Source organism: Lolium rigidum, chromosome 4 (genome assembly GCF_022539505.1).
Source record: "Lolium rigidum isolate FL_2022 chromosome 4, APGP_CSIRO_Lrig_0.1, whole genome shotgun sequence".
Classification (NCBI taxonomy): domain Eukaryota; kingdom Viridiplantae; phylum Streptophyta; class Magnoliopsida; order Poales; family Poaceae; genus Lolium; species Lolium rigidum.
The window spans coordinates 101637368-101644335 of record NC_061511.1 but is presented as its reverse complement, the minus strand read 5'-3'; positions in this window follow the sequence as shown (position 1 = coordinate 101644335).

Here is a 6968-nt window from a genome sequence, read left to right as displayed (position 1 = left end):
TAATCATTGATAACTTTCGAAGCCATATTCATTCAGATAAAACTTGTACTAAACAAGGAAGAGTAAAAGACATGATGAAATAGATCACAATATAGATGGTTGGATCACAACAACTCAAATGCTTGCTTGAGATGGAGGGAAATAGGTTTACTGACTCAACATAAAGTAAAAGACAGGCCCTTCGCAGAGGGTAGCAGGGATTAAATCATGTGCTAGAGCTTTTTAAGTTTTGAAATCATATAGAGAGTATAAAAGTAAAGTTTTGAGAGGTGTTTGTTGTTGTCAACGAATGGTAGTGGGTACTCTAACCCCCTTGCCAAACAGACTTCCAAAGAGCGGCTCCCATGAAGGACGTTATCTCTACCAGCAAGGTAGATCATCCCTCTTCTCTTTTGTTTACACATGTACTTTAGTTTATTTAAAGATGACACTCTGTTATCACCAGAATTTGACCGGATCAGAGGTGGGCCGCGATTAAGATGGGCTTGAAGAATATACGCGGAAGATATACATGAATCGGCCTTGTATACAAAGTTTGGGCTAGTTTGCCCGTGTATCTGTAAATATAGTAGGATACGTGTCGGTTAGATAGAATTTGGCTCGTGCACGGTTGGGATTATTCCCACGTTAGAAAGTCTACGGACTATAAATATGTATCTAGGGTTATTGAGAAAGACAACAATCACGTTCATCACAAACCAATCTAGGCGCATCGCCAACCCCTTGTTTCGAGGGTTTCTTCCGGGTAAGCATCATGCTGCCTAGATCGCATCTTGCGATCTAGGCAGTAACGTTTATTCGTTGTTCATGCATTGCTCGTGCTGAAGCCTTGTTGATGGCGAGCAGCGTAGTTATCATAGACGTGTTAGGGTTAGCATTGTTTCATCGTATCATATGCTTTCGTCCATGCAACCCTTAGACGTCTAGCCGCCCTTACACCTATCTTAGGTGTAAGGGCGGCACCTCGCTTGATCATTATTTAGTAGATCCGATCCGTTATGATTGCTCCTTGTTCTTCAAGGATTAGTTTAATATCTGCATAGTTAGGCCTTGCAAACGGGTTGAAGGATCCAGTAGCATGATGCGTGTGGTTGACACGTCCGTTGGGAACCCCAAGAGGAAGGTGTGATGCGCACAGTGGCAAGTTTCCCTCAGTAAGAAACCAAGGTTTAATCGAACCAGTAGGAGTCAAGAAGCACGTTGAAGGTTGATGGCGGCGGGATGTAGTGCGGCGCAACACCGGAGATTCCGGCGCCAACGTGGAACCCGCACAACACAACCAAAGTACTTTGCCCCAACGAAACAGTGAGGTTGTGAATCTCACCGGCTTGTCTGTAACAAAGGATTAACCGAATTGTGTGGAAGATGATTGTTTGCGAGAAAACAAGTAAAACAAGTATTGCAACGAGATTTGTATTTCGATATTAAAAGAATGGACCGGGGTCCACAGCTCACTAGAGGTGTCTCTCCCATAAGATAAAAGCATGTTGGGTGAACAAATTACAGTCGGGCAATTGACAAATAGAGAGGGCATAACAATGCACATACATGGCATGATAAGTATAGTGAGATTTAATTGGGCATTACGACAAAGTACATAGACCGCCATCCAACCGCATCTATGCCTAAAAAGTCCACCTTCGGGTTATCGTCCGAACCCCTTCCAGTATTAAGTTGCAAAGCAACGGACAATTGCATTAAGTATGGTGCGTAATGTAATCAACAACTACATCCTCGGACATAGCGCCAATGTTTTATCCCTAGTGGCAACAAGCACAACACAACCTTAGAACTTTCTGTCACCGTCCCAGTGTCAATGCAGGCATGAACCCACTATCGAGCATAAATACTCCCTCTTGGAGTTAAAAGCAAAAACTTGGCCAGAGCCTCTACTAGTAACGGAGAGCATGCAAGATCATAAACAACACATATGTAATAACTTGATAATTAACATAACATGGTATTCTCTATCCATCGGATCCCGACAAACACAACATAGAGTATTACGTGATAGATGATCTTGATCATGTTAGGCAGCTCACAAGATCCAACAATGAAGCACAATGAGGAGAAGACAACCATCTAGCTACTGCTATGGACCCATAGTCCAGGGGTGAACTACTCACTCATCACTCCGGAGGCGACCATGGCGGTGTAGAGTCCTCCGGGAGATGAATCCCCTCTCCGGCAGGGTGCCGGAGGAGATCTCCAGGATCCCCCGAGATGGGATCGGCGGCGGCGGCGTCTCAATAAGGTTTTCCGTATCGTGGTTTTTCCGCATCAGGGGTTTCGCGACGGAGGCTTTAAGTAGGCGGAAGGGCAGAGTCGGGGGCCGACGAGGGGCCCACACCATAGGCGGCGCGGGCCCCCCTTGGCGCGCGCCGCCATGTGGTGTCGCCACCTCGTGGCCCCACTTCGTATGCTCTTCGGTCTTCCGGAAGGTTCGTGGCAAAATAGGCCCCTGGGTCTTCGTTTCGTCCAATTCCGAGAATATTTCGTTACTAGGATTTCTGAAACCAAAAACAGCAGAAAACAGGAACTGGCACTTCGGCATCTTGTTAATAGGTTAGTTCCAGACAATGCACGAATATGACATAAAGTGTGCATAAAACATGTAGGTATCATCAATAATATGGCATAGAACATAAGAAATTATCGATACGTCGGAGACGTATCAAGCATCCCCAAGCTTAGTTCTGCTCGTCCCGAGCAGGTAAAACGATAACAAAGATAATTTCGAAGTGATATGCCATCATAACCTTGATCATACTATTTGTAAACATATGTAGTGAATGCAGCGATCAAAACAATGGTAATGACATGAGTAAACAAGTGAATCATAAAGCAAAGACTTTTCATGAATAGTACTTCAAGACAAGTATTAATAAGTCTTGCATAAGAGTTAACTCATAAAGCAATAAATCAAAGTAAAGGTATTGAAGCAACACAAAGGAAGATTAAGTTTCAGCGGTTGCTTGCAACTTGTAACATGTATATCTCATGGATAATTGTCAACATAGAGTAATATAACAAGTACAATATGCAAGTATGTAGGAATCAATGCACAGTTCACACAAGTGTTTGCTTCTTGAGGTGGAGAGAGATAGGTGAACTGACTCAACATAAAAGTAAAGAGAATGGTCCTTCAAAGAGGAAAGCATCGATTGCTATATTTGTGCTAGAGCTTTTATTTTGAAAACATGAAACAATTTTGTCAACGGTAGTAATAAAGCATATGAGTTATGTAAATTATATCTTACAAGTTGCAAGCCTCATGCATAGTATACTAATAGTGCCCGCACCTTGTCCTAATTAGCTTGGACTACCGGATCTTTGCAATGCACATGTTTTAACCAAGTGTCACAATGGGGTACCTCCATGCCGCCCGTACAAAGGTCTAAGGAGAAAGCTCGCATTTTGGATTTCTCGCTTTTGATTATTCTCAACTTAGACATCCATACCGGGACAACATGGACAACAGATAATGGACTCCTCTTTAATGCATAAGCATGTGGCAACAATTATTATTCTCATATGAGATTGAGGATATATGTCCAAACCGAAACTTCCACCATGAATCATGGCTTTAGTTAGCGGCCCAAAGTTCTTCTCTAACAATATGCATGCTCCAACCATAAAGGTGGTAGATCTCTCTTTCTTCATACAAGACGAACATGCATAGCAACTCACATGATATTCAACAAAGAATAGTTGATGGCGTCCCCGAAGCATGGTTATCGCACAACAAGCAACTTAATAAGAGATAAAGTGCATAAGTACATATTCAATACCACAATAGTTTTTAAGCTATTTGTCCCATGAGCTATATATTGTAAAGGTGAATGATGGAATTTTAAAGGTAGCACTCAAGCAATTTACTTTGGAATGGCGGATAAATATCATGTAGTAGGTAGGTATGGTGGACACAAATGGCATAGTGGTTGGCTCAAGTATTTTGGATGCATGAGAAGTATTCCCTCTCGATACAAGGTTTAGGCTAGCAAGGTTATTTGAAACAAACACAAGGATGAACGGTACAGCAAAACTCACATAAAAGACATATTGTAAACATTATAAGACTCTACACCGTCTTCCTTGTTGTTCAAAACTCAATACTAGATGTTATCTAGACTCTAGAGAAACCAAATATGCAAACCAAATTAGCAAGCTCTAAGTATTTCTTCATTAATGGGTGCAAAGTATATGATGCAAGAGATTAAACATGAGCACAACAATTGCCAAGTATCAAATTATCCAAGACATTTTAGAGTTACTACATGTAGCATTTTCCAATTCCAACCATATAACAATTTAACAAAGAAGAAACTTCGCCATGAATACTATGAGTAGAGCCTAAGGACATATTTGTCCATATGCTACAGCGGAGCGTGTCTCTCTCCCATAAAGTGAATGCTAGGATCCATTTTATTCAAAAAAAAAACAAAAACAAAAACAAACAGACGCTCCAAGCAAAGTACATAAGATGTGATGGAATAAAAATATAGTTTCAGCGGAGTAACCTGATAATGTTGTCGATGAAGAAGGGGATGCCTTGGGCATCCCCAAGCTTAGACGCTTGAGTCTTCTTAGAATATGCAGGGGTGAACCACCGGGGCATCCCCAAGCTTAGAGCTTTCACTCTCCTTGATCATATTGCATCATACTCCTCTCTTGATCCTTGAAAACTTCCTCCACACCAAACTCGAAACAACTCATTAGAGGGTTAGTGCATAATAAAAATTCACATGTTCAGAGGTGACACAATCATTCTTAACACTTCTGGACATTGCATAAAGCTACTGGACATTAATGGATCAAAGGAATTCATCCAACATAGCAAAAGAGGCAATGCAAAATAAAAGGCAGAATCTGTCAAAACAGAACAGTCCGTAAAGATGGATTTTATTAGGCCACCAGACTTGCTCAAACGAAAATGCTCAAATTTAATGAAAGTTGCGTACATATCTGAGGATCATGCTCGTAAATTGGCTTAATTTTCTGAGCTTCCTACAGGGAGGTAGACCCAGATTCGTGACAGCAAAGAAATCTGGAACTGCGCAAGTAATCCAAATCTAGTACTTACTTTACTATCAAAGACTTTACTTGGCACAACAAAACTCAAAACTAAGATAAGGAGAGGTTGCTACAGTAGTAAAAAACTTCCAAGACACAAATATAAAACAAAAATACTGGAGTAAAAACATGGGTTGTCTCCCATAAGCGCTTTTCTTTAACGCCTTTCAGCTAGGCGTAGAAAGTGTAACTCAAGTAACATCGAGAGATGAAGCATCAACATCATAATTTGTTCTAATAATAGAATCATAAGGTACCTTCATTATCTTTCTAGGGAAGTGTTCCATAGCTTTCTTGAGAGGAAATTTATATTTAATATTACCTTCCTTCATATCAATAGTAGCACCAACGGTTCGAAGAAAAGGTCTTCCCAATATAATGGGGCAAGATGCATTGCATTCAATATCCAAGACAACAAAATCAACGGGGACAAGGTTATTGTTAACCATAATATGAACATTATCAACTCTCCCCAAAGGTTTCTTTTTAGCATTATCAGCGAGATTAACATCCAAATAACAATTTTTCAATGGTGGCAAGTCAAGCATATCATAGACTTTCTTAGGCATAACGAGAAATACTTGCACCAAGATCACATAAAGCATTACAATCAAAATCTTTGACTCTCATTTTAATGATGGGCTCCCAACCATCCTCTAGCTTTCTAGGAATAGAAGTTTCAAGTTTTAGTTTCTCTTCTCTAGCTTTTATGAGAGCATTTGTAATATGTTTTGTGAAAGCCAAATTTATAGCACTAGCATTAGGACTTTTAGCAAGTTTTTGTAAGAACTTTATAACTTCAGAGATGTGGCAATCATCAAAATCTAAATCATTACAATCTAAAGCAATGGGATTATCATCCCCAAGGTTGGAAAAAATTTCAGCAGTTTTATCACAAGCAGTTTCAGCAGTTTTAGCAGCTTCGAGTAATTTTGCGCGCTTTGCACTAGGAGTAGAAGCATTGCCAACACCAATTATTTTACCATTGATAGTAGGAGGTGCAGCAACATGTGAATTATTAGCATTGCTAGTGGTGGTAATAGTCCAAACTTTAGCTACATTTTCCTTTTTAGCTAGTTTTTCATTTTCTTCTCTATCCCACCTAGCACGCAGCTTCACCCATTAATCTTATATTCTCATTAATTCTAAATTGGATGGCATTTGCTGTAGTAACAATTTTATTTTCAATATCCCTATTAGGCATAACTTTCGATTTCAAAAGATCAACATCGGAGGCAAGACTATCAACTCTAGAAACAAGAATATCAATTTTATTGAGCTTTTCCTCAACAGATTTGTTAAAAGCAGCTTTGTGTACTAATAAATTCTTTAAGCATGGCTTCAAGTCCAGGGGGTGTATTCCTATTATTGTTGTAAGAATTCCCATAAGAATTATCATAACCGTTACCATTATTATAAGGATATGGCCTATAGTTATTACTAGAATTGTTCCGATAAGCATTGTTGTTGAAATTATTATTTTTAATGAAGTTTACATCAACATGTTCTTCTTGGGCAACCAATGAAGCTAATGGAACATTATTAGGATCAACATTAGTCCTATCATTCGCAAGCATAGACATAATAGCTAATGGAACATTATTAGGATCAACATTATTAGGATCAACATTAGTCCTATCATTCGCAAGGAAGAGGATTCTTCAACAGAATTTACCTTCTTACCTTGTGGAGCTCTTTCCGTATGCCATTCAGAGTAATTAACCATCATATTATCAAGAAGCTTTGTTGCTTCACCAAGAGTGATGGACATAAAGGTACCTCCAGCAGCTGAATCCAATAAATTCCGCGAAGAAAAATTTAGTCCCGCATAGAAGGTTTGGATGATCATCCAAGTAGTCAGTCCATGGGTTGGGCAATTTTTAACCAGAGATTTC